The 26000-nt window shown below is 39.2% G+C and overlaps 1 pseudogene; it reads left to right on the top strand.

Moving 5' to 3' along the window:
• The first annotated feature begins 24240 nt into the window (after nt 1–24240).
• Nucleotides 24241–25042, top strand: LOC122901867 (annotated as a pseudogene).
• Nucleotides 25043–26000: the final 958 nt, after the last annotated feature.

Raw genomic sequence — 26000 nt, 5'->3', positions numbered from 1 at the left:
GGTTTTTTCTGAGGTTCATGCCTTGTTACTCTGAACATATCTATTTCCTCATTTTTCTTTTTTTAAATTTTTTATTTTATTATAAACATATATTTTTATCCCCAGGGGTACAGGTCTGTGAATCGCCAGGTTTACACACTTCACAGCACTCACCAAAGCACATACCCTCCCCAAAATCCATAACCCCACCCCCCTTCTCCCAACCCCCCTCCCCCCAGCAACCCTCAGTTTGTTTTGTGAGATTAAGAGTCACTTATGGTTTGTCTCCCTCCCAATCCCATCTTGTTTCATTTATTCTTCTCCTACCTACTTAAGCCCCCATGTTGCATCACCACTTCCTCATATCAGGGAGATCATATGATAGTTGTCTTTCTCCGCTTGACTTATTTCGCTGAGCATGATACGCTCTAGTTCCATCCATGTTGTCGCAAATGGCAAGATTTCATTTCTTTTGATGGCTGCATAGTATTCCATTGTGTATATATACCACAACTTCTTTATCCATTCATCTGTTGATGGACATCTAGGTTCTTTCCATAGTTTGGCTATTGTGGACATTGCTGCTATAAACATTCGGGTGCATGTGCCCCTTTGGATCACTATGCTTCTATCTTTAGGGTAAACACCCAGTAGTGCAATTGCTGGGTCATAGGGCTGTTTTTGTTTTTTTGTTTTTTAAATTTTTTATTTTTTATAAACATATATTAGTCAAACTATCACTCTTTGCAGATGATATGTTACTATATGTGGAAAACCCAAAAGACTCCACTCCAAAACTGCTAGAACTTGAATTCAGTAAAGTGTCAGGATATAAAATCAATGCACAGAAATCAGTTGCATTTCTCTACACCAACAACAAGACAGAAGAAAGAGAAATTAAGGAGTCAATCCCATTTACAATTGCACCCCAAACCATAAGATACCTAGGAATAAACCTAACCAAAGAGGCACAGAATCTATACTCAGAAAACTATAAAGTACTCATGAAAGAAATTGAGGAAGACACAAAGAAATGGAAAAATGTTCCATGCTCCTGGATTGGAAGAATAAATATTGTGAAAATGTCTATGCTACCTAAAGCAATCTACACATTTAATGCAATTCCTATCAAAGTACCATCCATCTTTTTCAAAGAAATGGAACAAATAATCCTAAAATTTATATGGAACCAGAAAAGACCTCGAATAGCCAAAGGAATATTGAAAAAGAAAGCCAAAGTTGGTGGCATCACAATTCTGGACTTCAAGCTCTATTACAAAGCTGTCATCATCAAGACAGCATGGTATTGGCACAAAAACAGACACATAGATCAATGGAACAGAATAGAGAACCCAGAAATAGACCCTCAACTCTATGGTCAACTAATCTTTGACAAAGCAGGAAAGAATGTCCAATGGAAAAAAGATAGCCTCTTCAATAAATGGTGTTGGGAAAATTGGACAGCCACATGCAGAAAAATGAAATTGGACCATTTCCTTACACCACACACAAAAATAGACTCAAAATGGATGAAGGACCTCAATGTGAGAAAGGAATCCATCCAAATCCTTGAGGAGAACACAGGCAGCAACCTCTTAGACCTCAGCCGCAGCAACATCTTCCTAGGAACATTGCCAAAGGCAAGGGAAGCAAGGGAAAAAATGAACTATTGGGATTTCATCAAGATCAAAAGCTTTTGCACAGCAAAGGAAACAGTGAACAAAATCAAAAGACAACTGACAGAATGGGAGAAAATATTTGCAAACGACATATCAGATAAAGGACTAGTGTCCAAAATCTATAAAGCACTTAGCAAACTCAACACCCAGAGAACAAATAATCCAATCAAGAAATGGGCAGAGGACATGAACAGACGTTTCTGCAAAGAAGACATCCAGATGGCCAACAGACACATGAAAAAGTGCTCCATATCACTCGGCATCAGGAAATACAAATCAAAACCACAATGAGATATCACCTCACACCAGTCAGAATGGCTAAAATCAACAGGTCAGGAAATGACAGATGCTGGCAAGGATGCGGAGAAAGGGGAACCCTCCTACACTGTTGGTGGGAATGCAAGCTGGTACAACTACTCTGGAAAACAGCATGGAGGTTCCTCAAAATGTTGAAAATATTTCCTCATTTTTCTTGACTGTTTCTGTATGTTAGACAAAATAGCTACCTCTTTCAGCCTTGAAGAAATAGCTTTGTGAAGGTGATAAAACTTTTCATTCAGCCTTGCCCTAGCTCTTGGCTGTCGCTAATACTTTTGTGATTGGATATATCAAGAATACATCAGGCATGTGCTTTTGGGTAAATTGGAAGGGGAGGTGAACCATGAGAGACTATGGACTCTGAAAAACAATCTGAGGGGTTTGAAGTGGCGGGGGGGTGGGAGGTTGGGGTACCAGGTGGTGGGTATTATAGAGGGCACGGCTTGCATGGAGCACTGGGTGTGGTGAAAAAATAATGAATACTGTTTTTCTGAAAATAAATAAATTGAGAAAAAAAAAAAAAAAGAATACATCAGGCAGTTTGGACATTGTTGAGGGTATGCTAAGACCTGTCGGTGTTCCAAGGGGAAGAATCTCGTTTAGCACATAGTTTCAGGCTGATTGGAAGACACCCTCAGGCAGAAGCATTTTATAGTACACAAATATATAGTCCTATGGGGCCACAATCATAATCCCTGCTGATCTCTAGACAGGGAATATAGAGGGGTTCCCGGCAACAGTTGGAAAGATTAGGACCTCAGGCCCTTGTATAAGCTCCTCTCTGGGAGGCCTCACTGGACTGTAGCAAGGCCAACAATGTGCACAAGGATTGATGCCTCCTTGCTTATAACCCATGCAAGTGCCTCCTTATCCTCTAGCTGTGTGGGAAACCTGAAACCTGTCCCTCAGACTGCTACCCCAGGCTAAGTAAATTGGACTTTTTTACCGGAAGACTGGGGTTGTGGTTTAATTTGCTGTCTGTGCAATGACCTGGATTTGGTAGCTTGCCAAGGGCTCTCTGATTGTTATAATCCTATGGTAATCAGTAACACCAAGCCCCTTGGCCACCAGGATCAGGCGATCAAGTGACATCTTTTGTGTGGATGGCATGCACCAGCTGGCTTTAGCTAGAAAGCTGTAGAGTACAGGGGGTAGGGCATGATCCCTGACTTTAGAAAGACAGTGAGAAAATATCTTGAATGCCCATACCTGCCTGCAGGCTTCAGGAATGCAACGGAAGAAGGCCTTATCTGTACCCACATATTTGCTTTAGAATGGGAGCTAGAGAATGCCATGATCATTTGTGCTCTTCTACCCCATCCAGGGAGTGGGGAAGTGCTGCAACTACTGCCCGTGGTCTCTGGCTTCAGTAAGGTAGCAGGCAGTTCTGTGACTGCTTGCTCTTGCTTGTCTTAGTAAAGCAGCAGGAGGGTACCATATTTGAGCTTTTCCACCTGTGCTAACAGGATAAGTGGAGAGTTCAACAATGGCATCCACTAGTACCTCCATCTCCAGGGAGAGTTTCATTTGTCCACAGGCCTCCAGCAGATGCTTTTTGATTAGCAAATAAATTTCCTTCACATGTAGTCAAGGCACTTTTCAAACTGCTGATTTTTGCTGGGTCTGAGTTACTGAGACTATGGTTGAGCCCTTTAGAAGGGGAATGTTCGCTTCTTATGGCACTCTGGGTCCTTTGGATGTCAGCCCCATTGAATTTTTTTTTAAGCCAGATGTTTTGGGTCTTATCTCTGTAGTACAGATCCCAAGGGTTGGGGTGCTTGATATGAGGCACTAAATACTAGATCCCCTGGAAGAAGAAAGACCAGACTGGTAAGACCTTACCCATTGTGCATCATCTTGCCAGGGGTGGGGTTTTTTGTGAGACTGCATCTCTGCCTCTCCTACCCAACTCAATGTGGTCTTGATCCTTTGTCATGGAGAAGGAGTTTGTCTATTTTTCCAATCTATTAAAAAAGGAAATGATCCATATGTAACTCTAGATCTTATGAGTCCATGGGAGAAGGTGAATTCAAGATCTTCCTATGCCACCATCTTGAAGACGTTTCCACTCATTTTTCATAGAAAGTATTTTGTAATGTCTCCCTTACCACCCTGGAATAAATTTCAACAATAATCTATCTATGATAATCTAATCTATTATATTATATTAATTTACAATATAAAATTTGTAAAATTTTAAATGTCAATATAATAATGCCTTACCTGTAAGAAAAATATGAAAGATAAATAATTATAGTAAATTAATGTGTATTTCAAAATATAAATGCTGGAGCAAGACTATATTGGGAGACGTAATGAAGTTAAGTACTTATAGCTTTATAAAGAATCACATTGAATGCAAAATCCTACTGGTGTGTTCTGCTGGTAACTCAAAAATTAGATGGTATTACTTTCATTAATGTGATTTTACCTTATTTTATTTTATTATTATTTTTTTAGAGTAACTGTGGGCTGACAGCACAATGAGAGGAACAGAGTTTTCCCATATACTCTCAACCTTAATATAGGTATAGCCTTGTCCATTATCAACATCAATATCCCCCACTAAAGTGGTAAACTTGTTAAAATTGGTGAACCTACACTGACAGATTCAATTACCTAAAGTCTATTGTTTACATTAGGGTTTATTCTTTTTTCTTTGTTAAGGATTTTATTTATTTACTTGATTGGTAGAGCAAGCATACGTAGGCAGAGCTGGAGGCAGAGAGAGAGAGGAGAAGCAGGTTCCCCAGTGAGCAGGGAACTCAATGTGGGGCTTGATCCCAGGACCCTGGGATCATGACCTGAGCTAAAGGCAGATGCTTAACTGACTGAGCCACCCAGGCACCTCAGGGTTTATTCTTGATATTATATATCTTACAGGTTTGGATAAATGCATGATGACATGTCTGTTATAATATCATACAAAGTATTTTCACTGCCCTAAATCTTCTGTGCTCTATTTATCCCTCCCCACCCTGCCCTGAGCAACTATTGATCTTTTTACCACCCCCATCCTCCCAGTTCTGCATTTTCCAAAATGTCCTACAGTAGAATTATAGAGCTCATGGCCTTTACAGATTGGCTCTTTCAGTTAGTATTATGCATTTCAGGTTTTTCCATGTTTTCATGACTTGAGAGCTCATTTCTTTTTAGTGCTGAAAAAAAAATTCTATTGTCCAGATGTAGCACAGTTTATTTATTCATTAATTTACTGTGTTTGGCATCTTGTTTGCTCCCAGGTGTTGACCATTTAATGAGACTGCTCTAAAATTTGCAAATTTTTATATGGACTTAAGATACTGGCTTCTTTGGGTAAATACCAAGGAAAATGATTGCTGGATCCTGTGGTAAGAGGATGTTTAGTTTTATAGAAAACTATTTTCCATAGTAGCTGTATTACTTTGCATTCCCCTCAGCAATATATGAGCACTCCTGTTGTTCTACTTCCTCACCAACATTTGATATTGTCAATGTTTTACATGTTAGCCATTCTAATAGGTGCTCAGTGGTATCTTACTATTTTAATTTGTGTTTCCTTGATTGTCGGGGACCGCCTCTGGCCGGGAAAGTCCCCGCCATTACAAGATGGCGCTTGGCTCACTGCCAGCAAAATACGCTACAAGTGAACAACGAACATTCTGGTGAAGCTTGCCTAAAGGAGGACATAGTCATTGGCTGTTTCAAATTTAATCAGCATAGTAACAGGACTCTCATTGGCTCTCCCCATTGTTTGGCCCCTTATTGGTCACTCTGCTCACTGATTGGTCATGTAAATGTATATAAGTGTGTAGACTTGCGGAAATAAAGAGACGAAGCATTAACACCATGCCAGGCTGGTTGTCGTTCTTGCGGGCCGAGGGCGACATTTGATAACATATGATGTGAAGCATTTTTCATAAGCACATTTTCTATTTGCATATCTTCTTTGTTGTGAAATTGTTAAGGTCTTTGCCCCATTTTTAAATCAGATTGTTGTTTTTTGTATTGTTGAGTTTTTTGTATGTCTTAGATAACAGTCCTTTATCAATTGTATCTTTTGCAAATATTTTCTCACAGTCTGTGTCTTGTCTTCTAATGCTCTCGACATTATCTTTCACAGAGCAGAAGTTTCAAATTTTAACCAACTCCAAATACCCAATTGTTTCATGGATTGTGTCTTTGGTGTTGTATATAAAAAGGTATTGCCATGCTCCAGGTACTCCAGGTTTTCCCTAATGTTCTAGGAGATTTACAGTTTTGTGCTTTACATTTGGAGTTAATTATTTTTTATGGGTATGTTTGTCTAGATACATTTTTTTTTTCTCTGTGTGGATGTCCAGCTGTTCTAACACCATTTGTTGAAAATGCCATCTTTGTTCCATTATATTGTCTTTGTGCCTTTTGTCAAAGTTTAGGCGTCTACTTTTATGTAGGTCTATTTCTGGCTTCTTTGTTCTGTTCTGCTGATCTATTTGTTCTTTTACCAATATCCCACTCTGTTGATTACTATAGCTTTATATTAAGTCTTGAAGTTGGGTAGCATCAGTCTTCCAACTTTATTTTTCTTCAATATCGTGTTGTCTATTATGGGTTTTTTCCTCTCCATATAAATTTTAGAATCCGTTTGTTCATATTCACAAAATAACTTGCTGGGATTTTGATTGACTCTATAGAGCACGTTGGAAGAACTAACATCTTGCATTCATGTGATTTTTCTGAAATGATGAAGGGTGTCTTAGTCCGCTTGGACTGCCATAAGAAAATGTCATAGACAGGGTCGTTTCAAACAATAGACATTTATTTCTCATGGTTCTAGAGGCTGGAAGTCTATGATCAGGATGTGAGCATGGTCAGGTTCTGGCAAGGGTTCTGGCAAGGTCCTTACTCTTCCTACCATGCAGACAGCTGCTTCCTTGTTGTATGCTCATATGGTAGTGAGGGTGAAAGAGGGCTCTCTGGGCCCTTCTTATAAGGGCAGTAATCCCATCAGGAGGACCCCACATGAACTCCTCTAAACCCAATTACCTCCCAGGTCAAGTAATTGCTATTTGTACATAACCAATAGCAATGGGGGATTAGGTCTTCAACATACAAATTTGAAAGGACATAATTCTGTCCATTGCAAAGGACGTCTGGTAAAGTTCCACATAAAGCAAAGCACGTTTTTGGTTCAATTTCCCTGTCAGTTGTATTCTTGAGAATACAGTGTGTATCGAAAAATGGTGCAGAAATCTCTGTGTCTCCATTAAAAACAAAAACAAAACAAGGTTGGGTTTTAGGTGAAGATATTTTTTAGCTATATTTCACCCTTATGAATGGAAGGATTCTTTATTATATGAGCCACCATGCTTAATTCCTCTGTTTAGTGAATATCAGTACCATCAAAAATGGCATTATAGGTTTTCAAAACTCACTCCATTAGGAGTCACTGGAATAGATGAAAAAAGGGAGAGGCCATTGTCTCATAGAACAGAAAAGGGAAAGGAGAAAATTGTAAACTAAAACTTATTGAATGCTAGGCCACTGAGCGCAAACCTAGACACTGAATGGGATTTTTGTTCTCAAAAACACGTTTTAAAAATTGAATTTGAATTCCAATGCACGACAATTTTTATCTCCTTTTATTGCCTTTATCGACCCTATTTTACTTATTTGCATTGCCTTCTAGTTCTCATAAAGACATTTAAGTTGTTCTTACTGGTTCATGGTGACTCGGGAGCTGAATCTACTGCTTTAATCCCTAAAACTGTTCATCCAAGGAGGGATTCTTCATTCTCCATTTGAAAAATGAAGAAACCAAAGGTCAAATAAGTTAACATTACACAGCTTAAAAGTGATAAAGTCAAGATTTGAACCTTCCTTAAAAAATTTGTTTGAATCCAAAAACTATACTCTTTCCACAACACATTCAACAGGTTTACCTGTGATCCATCCTGTGTCCGGCTGTGGAGATGCAGCTCTCTGAAGTTGATCTTAAAGAAACACACTCCCTGAGGCCGCCCGCCCCCACCCCCTGCATGCCTAGAAAATGGTGATTGCTCACACTGTTATCTGGGATGAGTGAGTGCTGGTCCTTGGACAGGTGATACATGATCACAGGTTTGATTGTTCCAAGGGAGACCCAAAATGATGGACTCACATTGCATTTCATACCTGCTGAATTTATCCATTTCTGTTTAACCAGCCCAATGGCATCTATAAAGATTTTTCTTTACCACATCCTCCTATAAATAAGTAGTTTATCTAATAAAACATTTCAACAAAGGTTGTGAAGACCTGCCATATCAATGGCCCCTCACTGTGTTGTTCCTTGCAGGGATCTTGGTGAGAAAAGTAACCTCCCATCAACAACTGCATTTGCTGAGATCTTGGGGTTTGAGAGGCTTTGAATGAACTTGGGTGTGATGTTCATTTGAATAATCCCAGTCTTCCATTTCCATTTTAAGGAGTAACTTCTTGGAATTGAATAATGCATTACAAAACATGATAAACAATTAATTTCCCTGGGTTTTTCTGTAATTTCCTGGGAGAGAAATCTCACATATGTAAGGCAAGATTATAGGATGAACAAGATGATATTTATTTATCCTGGCATTTTGGTTAGTAATAACCACAAAATTCATTTATGAAGTACCTGAACAGTGTCAAATGCTACAAGGATAATAGAAAGACCATGTTTATACTTTGTGTCCCTGTGCCTCTGCCACAGCTGGCTGGGCCAGGGATGCACCACACCTGATTGGAGTGTACTCTGGGAATTTGGAATTTTGATTATGAATGGATAGTTGGTGTTCATTCTTTAACTTGGATGCTCTTGGTGGGGGGGGTGGTCTTTTATCCCAAAGGAGCAGAGAGGCATAAAGAAAAGTGAGGTCCAGGATCAGAAAGAGCCAGAGGTAGGAACCTGTGCAGCTCAGCTCCAGGGAGAGAAAGGAACTTCTTGATGTACCAACTGTTTCTTTAAGTTCTTCAGTCATTGGTTTTGGTCTCACAGGAGGCCCAAATGAATGCACAGCTTTTGGGGTTAAATGAAATTGCTAATCTTTAAAACAAATTCCCTTTTGCTTCAGTCAGTCTGAGTGATTTTTTTCTACTACGTTCTACTAAACAACTGATTCTTTAAATTCACCATTTTATTTAATCCTTTCAACAACACACTGGGATAGGTACTACTATTTCTATAATACAGAAAGAAAGAAGAAACTAAGAGCTATTAAATAACTTTCCCAGGGTCCATGGCAGAGCCATGAAGATAAACACACAAAAATTTATTGTTGCATTTTAAAATAATCACTTAGCTTTTGTTATGTGTTCTATTTCCAAAGCACAAGTTTTAGATGTAAGGAAAGGACTATTTTACAGAAGAGGATATTGAGAGAAGTAATAAGTAAACAACTGAGTCTGGAATTACATTATATTGCTGTATATTTTTGTATATATATTTTAATTCTTTAAAAAACTGAAATTATTACCAATATTTCACACATATAAATAAATATAGAAATAGGATTTGAAACTAAGTGACATGAAGTTCTATGCAAACCACTCTGTGTACAAAGTTAAATGTTATTAATTGAATTGAAGTCTCCTATATTCCTTTCCTGATCACACCCCATTTCCCATCGCCCCAGGATAACCACTATTGTATTTCAAGTTCATCTTCTTGCTGTCATTACAGGCTTTTTTTTTTTTTTTTTTAAGGTTTATTTTAGAGCAAGAATGAGAAAGGGGGGAGGGGCAGAGAGAGAGGGAGAGAGAATCTTAAGCAGATTCCCTGATGAGCGTAGAGCCAGATGTGGGGCTTGATCTCAGGACCACGAGATCCTGACCTGAGCTGAAGCCAAGAGTCAAGTGCTTAACCCAACTGCACTACCCTGGTGTCCTGTTCATTACAGTTTTATGTAGCTAATGTGTCCTCCGCAATATATGACTTAGTTTTGTTCCTGAATTTTGTATAAAGAAATGCTGTATATATTATTTACCAACTTGCTTCTTTCCCCCAACTTTGTGTTTCTGAGATTCATTCATAGTCATGCATGTGAAGACATTTCATTTATTTTCGTTGCTATAAAGTATTCCAATTCATCCATTCCCTTGTCAGTGAACATTTAGGTTATTTTCAGGTTTTTGCAATTATAAACAATGCTGATTTGAAGATTTAGTATTTGTGCCTTGGGGTACAGGTATTAGAGATTCTCTGGAGTATATAACTAGAAGTGAAATTTGCTGTGTTGTGGGATATGTGCCTCTTCAATTTTACAGTAACTGTTATCCAAACAACAGTGTGAAAAATAAAGTGTTATTCAAAGTGATTATATCATTTATATCCTCATCAGCAGTCTCTAAAAGTTTATACTATTTCACATTCTTAGAAACTTGGTATTCTTTGATTTGAACATTTCTGGCAATTTCATGGGTATGAAATGGTTAATCAATTTATATTCTCTACCCATTTTTATATCATTACATTTATCTTATTGATGTATAAGGACTCATATATTTTGGGCATATATGTTAACAGACTTATTCTAGTTCGTAGCTTGTATTTTCCTCTCTATTGTATCTTAGCAAATGGGAATTCTAATTTTAATATAGCTACATTTATCACTATCTTCCCCTTTGGTTTATGGTTGTTTTTTGTGTGTGTTGACATTGTTTCCTCTTCTGTGACAAAAAGATATTCACCCATATCATTTTATAAAACATTTATAGTTTTGCTTTTCACACACAATTAGTTTACATTGAATTTGTTTTTGTATATAGTGTAAGGTAGGTTCCAATTTTGTCCTTTCATATTTTAAGCAGATATCTAGGATTATTCATTAACCTTTTCCTATTTATTTGAAATGAACTTTTTAAAAAAATTTTTTAAGATTTTATTTATTTATTTGACAGAGAGATGGGGAAAGAGGGAACACAAGCAGAAGGAGTGTGAGAGAGAGAGAAGCAGGCTCCCCACTGAACAGGGAGCCCAATGTGGGGTTCAATTCCAGAATCCTGGGATCATGACCTGAGCTGAAGGCAGATGTTTAACAACTGAGCCACCCGGGTGCCCCAAAATGACCTTTACATGATATACCAAGTTTTCATATATTTGTGGTTCTTTTTTCTGAATTTTAAAGCTTGTTTTGTCAACTCCTTTATCTCTGTACTGTTTTATATGTATACATATATATAATATATATAATTATATAATATATAAACATAGTTTCTGTATATAAAATATGTATAGTATAATACATATTATAGAATATGTGTTTGTAGCTTTATATTGTCTTGAAATCCAATAGAATAAATTACCTTACCTTCTTTTGTTTTAGGAGTGTCAAGGCAGAGTGGTTAGTGGTTCCCCTAACCTAATTCTACTTTTCCTTGGGCTTGTGGCTAGACTTTAGCCTCTAGTCTCTCTTGGAACTAAAGGTTTCCAGCTGGAGTGTTCTGTGTCACTGCTGGAATAAGGTAGGTTAGGAGCAATTTCTATCAGTACTCTTTCCTCATTGGCCAATTAAATATGAGGGCCTTTGGCTGAGAAGAACCACTCAGGTTGGATTTTTATGTGAGGAAAAAACCTCCTGGGAAATAATTGAATGTGTTTGCTCTAGGAACTAACAATATCCTAATTAATACATGTATGAAGGTTATTTTGGCCTTGATCTTCAAGATAAAATTTATGAGTCTGACTTACAGATGCATACACACATTAAATCTGTTGGGATAATACTAAAATTTTATTAAATCATTTAGGAGAATGATATGTTTATGATGCTTTGACTTCCTATGATTGTATTTTTTCCATTTATGTTGGTTTTTTAATGCAGTTCAATAAAGTTTTATAATTATATCAAGTGCCATTAAGTTTATCACAAGTTACTTTATATTTTGGTTGCTGTGGCAATTTATCTTTTTAAAAAATCCTCTTTTTCTTATTTGTTACTTTTGTATAGAAAAAAAATTTTTCTATGTTGTGTATAAAACTTTTACATAGTGTACTTATGTGCTATAACTTTGACATTCTTAGTAATCACAATATTAAGATTTTCTTGGACTGTTCTATATAAAAATCATATCACAAATAAAGAAGTCCTTTTTCATCTTTTACATTATAATTTTTCCTTATCTTCCTAAACTGCCTAGGAACTACAATACAGGGCAACCTTGACTTGGTTCTTACTTTGAAGGGAATGGTTCTAAATTTTCACCCTGAAGAATGTTTGTTGTAGGTTTTTGGTAGCTATACTTTATTAAGTTAGAGAAATTGCCTTTATTTTTTTTTCTCAATTTATTTATTTTCAGAAAAACATTATTCATTATTTTTTCACCACACCCAGTGCTCCATGCAAGCCGTGCCCTCTATAATACCCACCACCTGCTACCCCAACCTCCCACCCCCTGCCACTTCAAACCCCTCAGATTGTTTTTCAGAAATTGCCTTTATTTCTAAGTTTCAATGAATTTTTATCAAGAGTGCTGAATTTTATTCTATTTTTCTTCATCTGTTGCTAATCATACATTATTTCTGCTGTACTAGTGTCCTAGATTTTGGGTTAATAGAAACAATATCCTCTTAGGTTAAGTCAAATTTATGAGATACACCCAGCTGGGTCTTGATAAATTATATTAACTTTTTCTAGATTGACCAATATTTTGTTGAGGTGTATTGAATCTATGTTCCTAGAAATGATCCCAGGGTCCTGGGATCGAGCCCCATATCAGGCTCTCTGCTCCGCAGGGAGCCTGCTTCCCCTTCTCTCTCTGCCTGCCCCCTCTGCCTACTTGTGATCTCTGTCTGTCAAATAAATAAATAAAATCTTAAAAAAAATAAAATAAAAATAAAAGGGGGCGCCTGAGTGGCTCAGTGGGTTAAGCCTCTGCCTTTGGCTCAGGTTGGGATCGAGCTCCACATCAGGCTCTCTACGCAGTGGGGAGCCTGCTTCCCCCTCTCTCTCTGCCTGCCTCTCTGTCTACTTGTGATCTCTCTCTCTCTCTGTCAAATAAATAAATAAAATCTTTAAAAAAATTAAAAAAAAAAAAGATGAGTATTATACAGAATTACCAATAATTCTTTGGAAGAAGTCCCAAAAATGTTTTGAGTGACTTTAGGTAAGTGGTCCATAGTGTAGAATTATATGAAAGAATCTGTTTTTCATTTTCCTTGTATGGTATATATGTACTTATTTTAATAAATGCCAATGATTACATTCTAGTTTCAATGATAGAGCATATTTAAGATTTTTTTTTCACTTAGACGTCAATTGGTGCATTTTCCTTGGGACGAAAAGGAAATTGAACAGGTAAGGATGAAAGGCAGAAGAAAATATATTGGTACACTCAATATCCAGACCCAGATGGGGCCAGGTCCATGGTTACCTATACACAGAGGAGATGGTGTGGTTGTCATTATTAGTTCTAACAGAGCTGTGATGGAGACAGGGAAATTTCCTTGTCATCTCCCCTTGCTGCCTGTAGGCAGAATATTATTATTCTTTTTTTTTCCTGGCTTTTTATTTTCAAGTCTTTGGCTGTGTGTGTGTGTGTGTGTGTGTGTGTGTGGTGAGGAAAGCATCTCAGGTCCTTAGATTAGGTTTTGCTCAAACTTCGGCAATGTTGGTTTCCAATTTCCTGCATGGCCAGCCATTAATTCCAAATTACGTAATTCTTGGCAAAGGCATTTGATAATGTACTACCCTGATTTTATTTACCTTCACTTCATTGTTGCGTTTGCTTGTCTTTTGCCCTTGAGGATTTCCCTTAGCTCCATTTTTGTGAGCTCAGCAATGTTGTTTGCTTTTATTGCAGCATAGCTGACATACAATGTTATATTTATTTTAGGTGTTCAGCATAGTGATTTGATGTGTTTATTTATTATACAATCCTCACCACAAGTGTAGCTCCCATCTGTCATCATACAACACTACTACAATAGGATTGACTATATTCCCTGGGTTGTACATTTCATCCCTTTGACTTAATCATCCCATAACTGGAAGCCTATACTTCCCACTCCCCTTCATCTGTTTTACCCATTCCATTCTGGTAACCATTCTGCCATTTACCCATTCTCCCTTCTGGTAACCATGTTTGCTCTCTGTATTTATGAGCCTATTAATGCTTTGTTTGTGTGTACATTTTGTTCTTCTTAGATCCCACATATAAGTGAAATCCTATGGTATTTATCTTTCCTATCTGACTTCTTTCACTACGCATAATACTCTTTAGTTCCATCCAAGTGTTTGCAAATGCCACAATCTCATCCTTTTACTGGCTGGGTAATATTCCATTATGTATATAAAAATCACATCTTCATCCAGCCATCTTTTGACAGACACTTGGGTTGCTATTGTAAATAATGCTGCGGTAAAGAGGGATTTGAGCTCAGCAACGTTTTGAACTTTGTTGTGATTTATCCAACATCCAGTTCTTCTGGAATGAGCCTTTTATTTCTTTCGGTCTGAGTATCCAGTCCATTTTCTTGGTAGGAACAGAAGTCTCCTGGTATCCCATTTTTTTCTCTGAACTCTGCTCTCTAGTTAGCATGTAGATAAAATCCTGGGACAGAAGGAAGGACAAAATATTCAGATTGGTATAACTGAAATCAAACAGGCATTCTAAAATTCAGCATTTTTCCAATTTCTCTTTTATCTTGAAGGTAGTTTTCAAGAATCAAAATGGATACTTGGGGTAATAAACAGATAGCTGATTTTATTCCCCTAGCCTTCTGAGATGGAGTAAAGTGGAAGGAGGGAAAATCTGAAGAATATACAAATGGGATATACAGGAAGTTCGTCTTGACTTTTGCAACCAAATAGGTTTTCTGAAAACAACCACATAACTGAGGAAAGCTGTTTTGCAAGGCTAAGATCTTTCTTTTGTCTTCTTCTTTGAAATACACCTTGTTATTTGGTGAGATTTTCCATTACCAATTTCCACTACATGAAAAATAAACCAATTGTACCTTCTTGTCTACCCAATTCCCTTGAAAGTACAATTCAGGGATCCAATAACAATCCAGCCAATTCTAGAAAAATCTTGTGAGTTAGAAATTGAGTTTGGTGGCTAACAAGAGTTAGAGGCAATTAATTAGAAATATAGCATACATTATTTAGTTTTACTGAGGAACGATTCACTACCCAGAAGACTGGCTGAATTAGAGATAGCAAGCAAACTCTAAAACAACTGAATCAAGTGATTCAGAGTCACTAATATTAAATCCTGGATTGGTGGAAGCAATTTTCACTATCCTTTATTTATTAAACTGAAGTTTATTTGAAAAGAGGAGGTGGTGTTGAATGTGGATTTGCTTTTGCTGCCAATTTCAGACATAAAATCTTTTTAGTACCTGGTAAAGGTGATAATGATTCTATCTAGTGGAAAACATGGGTATATGTGCAAGTGTTCCACAGTTACCTGTGGGGGTGGGTGTGTTTATATATGTATTTGTATATACATATATGTGGGGGATTTAGTCCCCATCACAGGGTCATCTTATCGGCTCTGATCTTGCATACAAATCTCGCATTCATCTGTCACCAAGAAGATAATGGTAAACTGTTTGTTCTGCTTACATTTCAGTGCTCTGTGATTATGTGCTCCAAGTGATGTATGATGCACATCTTTTTATAGCAGTGATGCAACAGCCAAAGAAAATGGTCAAAAGAGAGCTTTTTGTGCCGTGCACATAGCCCACCTTCAGAGTAAACCCATCTAATCCAGGAAGATGTGGAGCTATTCCTGTTCAGAAGGGTGACTCAGACACACCCCTGTGGTTTATTTCTTAAGATTCACCTGCTGAGTTATCCCTATCGCAATGAGAATCAAAAGTCCTCATTCCTTCTCCAGCACACTCCCTGTTTAGCCTGATCCTAGAGCCCTCTCTCCACAGATGGTCACTCAGCCAAGGGGCTAGCAGTGTGGGCACAGCAACACGTTCTCAAATACTTTTTAAAAACCACCCAAGAATCTTAATTTCATGGAAAACCCTTCTTGCCCATTCCCACGAAGCCCAAGAATAATCTAATGGAGCATTTACAATACTCTGTATGTTTAAAAGTGGGTGCTTCAAAGAAGAGGCCACCTAAAGTTTCAATTCAGTCTTGTTCTGGACTTTCAATCTTCTTATTGGTCACTGAACACAATGTATTTCTCTTTTTTTCTTTTAAGATCTTATTTGAGAGAGTATGAACTGGAGGAGGGCCAGAGGGAGAGAGAGAAGACTCCCCACTAAGCAGAGAGCCCAATGCAGGGCTCCATCCTAGGACCCTGAGATCCCGACCCAAGCTGAAATCAAGAGTCAAATGGTTAAGCCACTGAGCCACCTAGGCACCCCATGAACACATTGTAGTACTTCAAACTGGTTTCTTTGCATGTGATGTTACTCTGCCAAGAATGCCTCTTTACCTTTTCATTTACAAAATCCCTATTCATTCTTCAAACTCCATTCTTTTCTGTAAAGATTTCTCCGAATATTTATTGTTTTTTTTTTTCAGAGAAATTTTTTATTTATTTGACAGAGAGAGATCACAAGTAGGCAGAGAGAGAGGAAGGGAAGCAGGCTCCCCAGCGACCTGAGAGCCTGATGCAGGCCTTGATCCCAAGACCCTGGGATCATGACCTGAGCCGAAGGCAGAGGTTTTAACCCACTAAGCCACCCAGAGGCCCCAAGATTTCCCTGAATATTTCTGACAGAGGATTACTTCCTCTCAATAAATTTTGTCCTTTCTCTTACTAAAACCTCATTCTAAATTTAAACTATTACTTATTAATGAGTATTAATTTTTTGTCTAACACACTAGACTCATTGGTGGCAGAAACTGACTTCTATCTGCCTTTGGACTGCCTGTCTCTATCAAAGCATGCATTGGGCAGATAGCAGGTAGGTTCTTTAACAAAATTAATCCTATTACAAAAGTAGAATTATTTGTGCATCTTTGGATAGTCTTTGTGTTTACCAGTTATGGAAGGAGCTGCTCCAGTCCCTGGAGCTCTGTTCTACCTATCTAAATCTCAGTTCATAACACAAATTGAAGGCAGCCACAGTAAAGAGGATATATTTTTGCTTCTGATTCTCTCTGGCCTCCTAAGGAAGTGGCTCATTAATCTCATTTCTGTAAACTGTGAAATAAGAGGTAAGCATTATTCATGGTCTTGGGTTAAAGTTAGAGGCCATTTCCATTAATTAGGTTGCCCACAACTCAAGTCCGTGGCTTTCTGGGGGCACTTTTACCCCAGAAGGACCACAGATAATGGTTTCCAAATAGGATCCAAAGTCTAGATTACCTTCAAACAAGGTGAAATGTTCCTAGAGCTAACAATTAAATAGATTTTCTTCTTTTTCCCTGGTCCCTTCATCCTAAAATCCACTGTGGTTAAACTGCTGGTTAGTAAGACTCTTAAGATTTATGAGCATTTTGGTGTATTACTGACACTGACTTTTAAAGAACAAATGATTTCCCACCAGTAATTGGAATCCCCCAAAGGTAGTATCGTTTATAAATTCACAGCTTGTTAGATTGCTGGCCCAAAGGACTCTGTTTTTTGTTCCGCCTCAAGAGATGTAAGGGAGAGGTTACATTCTGCATTAGTGAGTTTCTGACTAAAGTGACCTTTAATTAAAAGTAGGCAATTAATTGTAATCACCTACCAATTATTTTTTTCTTCAAGTGTTTCATGTTTTCATTTGTTTAGTATTTTAGGTGCATTTTCAAACTGTTCTGTTACATTTCAAGGGAAATGAGCTATTATGATAATGATATGGTAGGTTAAGGAAGAATGGAGCACCTGGGTGGTTTAGTTGGTAAAGTAGCCAGCTGGCCAGCTCTTGGTTTCAGTTCAGGTCATGGTCTCAGGGTCCTGGGATTGAACCCTGTGTCTAGCTTTGTGCTTAGCAGGGAGTCTGTTTGAGGATTCTCTCTCCCTCGGCCCCTCCCCTTGCTGTCTCTCAAATAAATAAATAAATCCTTAAAAAGAAAAGCTGGAAAAACTTACTCTTCTTAAAACACTCTTTCCTTCCTTCCTTCCTTTTTTCCTTTCCTTAACAAAAGGCCCTGTGCTCTCAACTTGTTTACAGTCTGGCAGGAAGGAGGTCATTAAAGGAACACCAGTGATGAGGTGGAGGGAGGACTTGAAGCTGTACTGGACTAACAAAAAATGGGCACCTGCCCACACTTACAGGTGGAAGAAGTGTTCAAGGAAGATTTCAAGAGCCCCGGCGCATCTACCCATCTTCTACGCCCAACAGTGCACACATCTCTGAGATGGTGGATCTGGGCTCTGATTCATGCTCTAGGCAGGAGGAATAGCGTGTACAAATGAGGGAGGCCTGGGAGGAAATAAGGATATCTTTATTTTGGGAGTAAGGGATTGACTCATGCTACAAAATCGGTAGATTCTAAAGTAAGTCTTGAAAGATAACAGGAAAGGAGGGAGCAGATATTACAAATAGCAACGGAAGCCAGAGATAGGGAAGAAGATTCTTGGACCCAGACAGTGATTCTGAGGAAAAAGATCAGGAATGCAGGCTGAAGAAGGAATGCAATAGGGCCACATTTAAGTGTAAGGACTGAGCAACAGACCATCACCTCAGCGGTGAGACTGGGACTTGACTCCATATTAGGAGTCAGCCAGTCTCTTCCCCTTGGGTCTCTGGACTCCATGCTCTGGTCCAGTGTTCTCTACCAGTAAGGAAGGGTGATGGTGATAGCGGTGGTGATGAGTCTAGTTGCTGTAACTTGTGTGTGTCTTAGCACCTGGAGGTGGGGCAGAGGGTTTTTTAGCTCCCAGATGAGAATGAATGAGATAGTAAGGACGGCAATCAGATACTCTCTGAATGGAGCCCACTTCTGGTTTCCAATAATACCAACAACAATTTTCTCCCAAGATCAAAACAATTTTCCTGCTGAACTTTGTTGTTCTCTGCTAGATTAAAAAGCTTTTTGAAATGATACAATTGCAGACAATATTGGAAAACTCTCATCGAGGACAGGTATATCCCTGACAGGAAAACTTCCCTTGTTGTGTTTTTGGAGGCAATTAATAGGCTTGATTTTGGGGGGGAGGGGAATGTTCTGCAGTGGTGGAAGCATTGTATACCAGCAGAGATTAAGACATTAAATGCATTAATTAGTCCTAAGTAAATGAAGTTGAAATAGGTAAAGGTAACAACACCTAGGTTAACTCCCAGAACTTCTGCAAGAAATGGGAGCTGGTTTGCCCTAACTGGGGTAGAGTGGCAACTGGAGTCAATTCATAAGGACTGACAGTGAAATCTTATTTTTAAAGAAGAATCCTTTGTTTCCAGGTGCAAGCCCATGCCATGTCAACTGGAGTCCAGAAACTTCCTAGAGAAATTGTCCTAGGGTTCACATCAACCAGAGGACAGCATTTTCAGCTTACCCAGCACACCCCCTACACTAACTCATCCAGAGATGATGACAATAACACTTAGGAAGGATAATGCCATTATTGGCATTTTACCATGATGCAGGGATTTTTTTTTTTTAAGATTTTTATTTATTTATTTGACAGACAGAGGTCACAAGTAGGCAATGAGGCAGGCACAGTGAGAGGAGGAAGCAGGCTCCCTGTGGAGCAGAAAGCCTGATGTGGGGCTCAGTTCCAGGACTCTGAGATCATGACCTGAGCCAAAGGCAGAGGTTTTAACCCACTGAGCCACCCAGGCGCCCCATGATGCAGGGATTTTAAGGAAGAGAAAGGTCTGGTGGCTCAGGCCTACTAACAAAATATACTATCTGGGCTAATTATGCTGTAATTTATAACGTACATTCTCTTCCTCAAAGCAGATTATATCAAAACCATTTATGAATGCACTGTCTCAGAATCTGTATAGAACCCAGAGCTGAGGCAAAAGTAATCCTTGCCTGCAGGAAACTTCTATTCTTGCTGAGAGAGAAACAGTAACCACTTAAAAAATTTTAAACACTTTTTATTCATTACTACTTATAAAGACAAAGTGAAAGCTCAAAATAATAGTGTAAAACTCCAGGAAAAAAAAAAAGAATTTCTTATGAATTCTACAAAGGTCACAACTCAGCAGACCAGAGCTATATTTATTTGCCTGGCAAAGTGAGCTTTTTTCTTTAGTTTTAATTAAATTGAGATGCCTTTAGGGGAGACAAGTTCCCTCCAGTTCTCCCAATTACCCATTTATGCTGCCTGAATGAATCCTGGAGGCATAGGAGCTGCGTCTTTCGGTAAATGCCTAGTTCAGAGGGGGAAAAAATGAACACTGTGAGTTGAGAGAGCAAATAGAGATACGAAGGAAAATCTGGGTCCTAAAGGGTAATATTAGGATAGAGAGTTTGAGAAAGGATTGGGCAAGAGTCGTTCTTCTAACTGCTAAATTTCAAATCCGTTGAAATATAGACAAAGATGCAGGTAGAGACCCGATTTCAATAGTGGCTTATTTGTACGTGTTTGGATAGGTTAGGCTATTCTGTGTTAAGAAACCTCTCCAAAGTCTCAGTGGTTTACTGCAACAAAAACATCCCTGACTCATTTCTGCTGCATCCCCAGGACAGGTCAGCTGCATGCCCCACTATAGTAATTCAAGGACCCAAACTGATAGAACAGTGTAAGTCTTTGAACCTGGGTGTGTGGGCTGCTGTGGCATCAGTTTTTAGGTCCTCAGCCTTCATACGGCCTCTTCCTTAAAAATTGTCTGCCTGAGAACTCAGCCCTCCCTCCCACAATTGCACTTGTCCACTTCTGTAAAGAAACCATATCTTTAACCCATTCGCAGTTTTACTGCCATTCCCTTCTCCAGGGTGAAAAAAATCTCTGGTGTGCTAAAAAAGTGGGACAACTTGGAAATGTATAGTTCCTGAGGGAAAATTTTGGGAAAGGGACTTTTTAGCCAAAGAGAACTGAAGGGAGTTGGTTTCAGAATCATGGCCAGACACCCACCTTCCTGTTCTCCTTCCTTCCTTCCTCCCTTACAGCTATCTATCCATCTGTCCATTGCTTGATCAATCTTTTTATCTCCTGTATCTTAAACTTAGAATTTAGAAATGAGTAACAAGCATCACAGGGACGTTTATTAACACATTGGGTTGGATTTTTAAAAATGAAGTCATAGTTTTTATTTTGTTTTGAGAGTGCATGCGAGGGAGCAACAAGGGACAGAGAGAGAGTCCTAAGCAGGCTCCACACAAAGCATGGAACCTGACTTGGGGCTCAGTCTCGGGACCCCTGAGCCAAAATCAAGAGTTGGACATTTGACCAACTGAGCCATGCAGGCAGCCAGGAAGCCACACTTTTTGTTGGAAGTTAAACTTGGTTTAGTTGGCTGGTTTGACAGTAAAGATCACCTTATCCATTAGGTTATATGGTAGACATTTTTATGAATTAAATGAGCTAAATTGGAAGCTCCAAGGTTTTAATGAAAATATATTTAAAACATATTTATAATGTAGAGTCTGAAATCACATGCCTTTCTATTAAATATGATAAACATTTTAGAATTAAACTTAAAATTTTATAAGGGCACCTAAGTCCCTAAAGTCTTTTAGACAGTGTGCTAGCAAGAAAGCAAAGACAAAATACAACAAACAAAAGAACAAAAAGAACCAAAACCAACCAAATTATGTTTAAAGACCACGTCTAGTCTCCTTGGCATAGTGACTGGGCTGGCACCACTGTAGGTTGAGGAAGCAGCTTTGTAGGTAGTGGTTTCATGAGCACCCTTAGGGAAAGGAAAATGGACAGGAGGGCCCAGAAAGAATGACTGCAAGGTGAGGACAGATAGGGAGAAGGTGAGGACTAACAGAAAAATGTTACAAAATGGCTGCAGGGGCTCCTGCTGGGTTCCAGGTTCCAGGCCTATCTGGCGACTCAAAGAGCTTCCCTTTGGCTGCTCAGGCTGCACATCCACTCCCTCACCAAGGTCTGTGCTGTCCTAGGACCAGCAAAGGTGACAAGTTTATATCCTAGCCAAGGTCCATCACCACTAATATAAAAATGGTTTAAAGCTAATGTTCCAAAGAGGTAAGGTCAAGGACACACGTGGGTGGGGAGAGCAGCCCTTAAGAACAGATCTGTGGAAAGAACTTTGAAAGTATGTTGGGCACAAGTTTGGGGAGCCAGGTGTCCCCATGATTGCAGTGTCACCCCACCCCACTCCTTGGGGTTTTATAGAGAGCACAACTTACCCCTTGCTGCCTCAGGGAACTCCCAGAGCAAGTGTCACCAAGATCAAAGACTGCAATTCTAAGAAGACAGTATCTGAACTGTTGTCCATGCCCAGCGGTGGGTGCTCAGGGGATGTTTTATTTTTCTCATTTCTGGAGAAAAACATTTAGGTGGACTGAATGTAAATTAACAATGAAGGCTGTCTCTGTCAGGGTTACTTTTTATTTTCACAAAATAAAATAAATGGAGCATGTGAAGAAACACTGATAGGACTTCTGTGAAGTGATACTGAAAATGAGAGCAGATCAAGGGGGAAAACACATTGTATCTTAATTAGAGCACTGTGAAGGGGAGAGGCAGCGTCCCACGTGTTCATTTGGCATTGGATTTCTGATTTTGTTCCATTACATCCCAACTCTCAAGGCCTCAGGGTGGGCAGCGCTGTCCTCAGCTTCTGCTCTGGGGTTGGCAGAGCTGGTCTGAGGAGGGAGAGTGGAAGCAAGGTTAGAAATTTAGGCTTACATCAGCCAGACCATGGCTCAGACCCCAGCTCCAATGTCACTGGGGACTTACCTTCTTAACAGCAATTATGAGTACCTGAATACTAACAATAATATCTTCTAACACATTTGTAGAATGGTTAATATGTAATATTATTTTTTAAATATCTTTTGTGAAACAACCCTTCTAAACAACCCCATAAAAACAATTCTACTACAAGGAAACTGATCTTTAAATCATGGGCTCAGGGTCCCATGGGTGGTATGTCAGATTCTGGAAGCCACACTCTGAACCCCTGGACTATGCTGCCTTGGTTTTCTACACTATATGTAAAGATGTAGTAGAGTCGTGAGGATTTAATGAGCCAGTGGGTGTGAAGCAAATGACATAGAGACTGATACTTTATTGAATTAACGATAAATGGCTATGACTGAAAATGCTAACCACCAATACTTGCTTGCTTATTGCTTACCAACCATTGCTCTATGCTCTTTTGGGGTGTTCACTCATTCAATCGTATGCTATTACCAGCCCCATGAAGTAGGCACTACTGTTATCCCCACCTTACAAAAAAGGAAGCTATGAATGGAATGGTTAAGTAACCTGCCAAGGTCACAAAGCTAACCAGGTTAGTGCTGTCATTTACACACATGCCATCTGGCTAAATGCCCAAGCTCTGATTAAGCAACACTCTATTATTATCACTGTAATAGGATGTAGTGGCCAGGGCTCTCTGGAGAAACAAAGCCAATAAGGATGTATGTATATATACATAAAGAGATTTATTGTAAGGAATTGGCTCATGCAGTTATGGAGGTAAGCAGGTCCCAAAATCTGCAGAGTGAGTCAGCAAGCTGGTGACCCAGGAGAACAAGTGGGTATAGTTCCAGTCTTAAGCCTGGCATTAAGACCCAGGAAGAGCCACTGTTTCAATTTCAGTTTGAGTCCAGAGGTAGGAAAATGTCCCAGTTCAAATGCTGTCAGGCAAGAAAGAATTCTCTCACTTGGAGTAAGGTGGGCCTTTTTGTTCTATCAGACCTTCAGCTGATTCAGTGAGGCCCACCCCACATTAGGGAGCCATCCGTTCTACTCAGTCTATCCATTTAAATGTTAACTTTACCCAAAAACATTCTCACAGAAACACCCAGAATAATATTTGACCAATTATCTGTGCATCCTGTGGCCTAGTCAAAATGAAACATAAGATTTGCTGTCACCCATCTGTCCTTTCTGGACTTTCATCTCCGTACATCTCCTTAAACCATACTTAATCTTCAAATAAAGATAACAATGCGGTCATAATTTTTCCTACTCTGTTCTTTTGCTTATTAGTCTTTTTCCTTTAAGAAAGATGTATGGACCTATTATACTATAGCTTTATTACATACAGTTGACCCTTGAAAAACACAGAGGTTGGGGTACCAACCCCCACTTCCACACAGTCAAAAATCCATGTATAACTTGACTCATCAAAAACTTAGTTACTGCCTTTCTGCCCGTGGATGCCGCCGAGTAAGTCTCCCCTCCCATCACTGTAATATCTAAGTCAGCATCTCCTAAAGAACCCGAACAGCTGAGGAAGCTCTTCATCAGAGGTTTGAGCCTTGAGGCAACTGAGAGTCTCAGGAGCCATTTTGAGCAATGGGGAACACTTATGGACTGTGTGGTAATGAAATATCCAAACACCAAGCGCTCCAGAGGCTTTGGGTTTGTCACATATGCCCCTGTGGAAGATGTGGATGCAGCCATGAACGCAAGGCCACACAACGTGGGTGGAAGAGTTGTGGAACCAAAGAAGGCTGGCTCAAGAGAAGCTTCTCAAAGACCTGGTGCCTACTGAACTGTGAAAACAATTTTTGGTGGTCTTAAAGAAGACACTGAAGAACATCATCTAAGAGATTATTTTGAACAGTATGGGAAAAATTGAAGTGACTGAGATCATGACTGACTGAGGCAGTGGCAAAAAGAGGGGTTTTGCTTTTGTAACATTTGATGACCATGACTCCATAGACAAGATTGTCATACCACACTATGAATGGCCATGACTGTGAAGTAAGGAAAGCCCCATCTAAGCAAGAGATGGTTAGTGCTTCCTCCAGCTAAAGAGGTTGAAGTGGTTCTGGAAACTTCAGTGGTGGTCATGGAGGTGGTTTTGGTGGAATGACAACTTTGGTTGTGGAGGGAACTTCAGTGGTTGAGGTGGCTTTGGTGGTGGTCAAAGTGTTGGTAGATATGGTGGCAGTAGGGATGGCTGTAATGGATTTGGTAATGATGGAAGCAGATTTGGAGGTGGTGGAATCTATAATGATTTGGGCAATTACAACAGTCAATCCTCAAATTTTGGACCCATGAAAGGAGGAGATATTGGAGGGAGAAATTCTGGCCCCTGTGGTGGTAGAGCCCAATACTTGGCCAAACCATGAAACCAAAGTGGCTGTGGTGGTTCCAGCCCCAGCAGTCACTATGGCAGTGACAGAAGGTTTTTATTACTACCAGGAAACAAAGCTTAGCAGGAAAGGAGAGCTAGACAAGTGACAGGAAAGCTACAGATTACAAAAGATTTGTGAATTCAACCAAGCATTGTGGTACCAGGGCCTAACTGCCACAAAGAAGACATGTTTTAGGCCATACTCCAGTGCATGGGCAAAAAACTTGAGGGCTATATTTGTGACTAATTGTATAACAGGTTATTTTAGTTTCTGTTCTGTGGAAAGTGTAAAGCATTCCAACAAAGGGTTTTTTTTTTTTTAAGATTTTATTTATTTACTTGACAGAGAGAGATCAGAAGCAGGCAGAGAGGCAGGCAGAGAGAGGGGAGGAAGCAGGCTCCCTGCTGTGCAGAGAGCCCGATGTGGGACTTGATCCCAGGACTCTGAGATCATGACCTGAGCCGAAGGCAGCGGCTCAACCCACTGAGCCACGCAGGCGCCCCCCAACAAAGGGTTTTAATGTAGATTTTTTTTTGTACCCAGGCTGTTGATTGTTAAATGTAATAGTCTATCATGACGGTCAATAAAGGTGTCTTAAAAAAAAGAAAAACAGTTATTAATAGCCTACTGTTGACTGGTGGCCTTACTGATGACTTAAATCATCGATTAATACATTTGCATGTTCTATGTATTATATGGTGTATTCTTACAATAAAGTAAGCTGGAGAAAAAATATTAAAATCACAGGGAAAATACATTTACAGTATCATACTAATAAAAGAAATCTGCACATAGGTGGATCTATGCAGTTCAAATCCATGTTGTTCAAGGGTCAGCTGTAATCTGTAATACAATTATTTGTGAATGTGCTTATTTGCCCTACAATTGTGTCTGCTTCTCTCTGGCAAGGACTGAGCTTTTCTTACCTTTCTTACCTTTGATATCCACCATTTAGCACAACAAATCTTGT

The sequence above is a fragment of the Neovison vison genome, chromosome 3 (assembly GCF_020171115.1).
Source record: "Neovison vison isolate M4711 chromosome 3, ASM_NN_V1, whole genome shotgun sequence".
Taxonomy (NCBI): domain Eukaryota; kingdom Metazoa; phylum Chordata; class Mammalia; order Carnivora; family Mustelidae; genus Neogale; species Neogale vison.
This window is presented reverse-complemented; position numbering and strand designations above follow the sequence as displayed.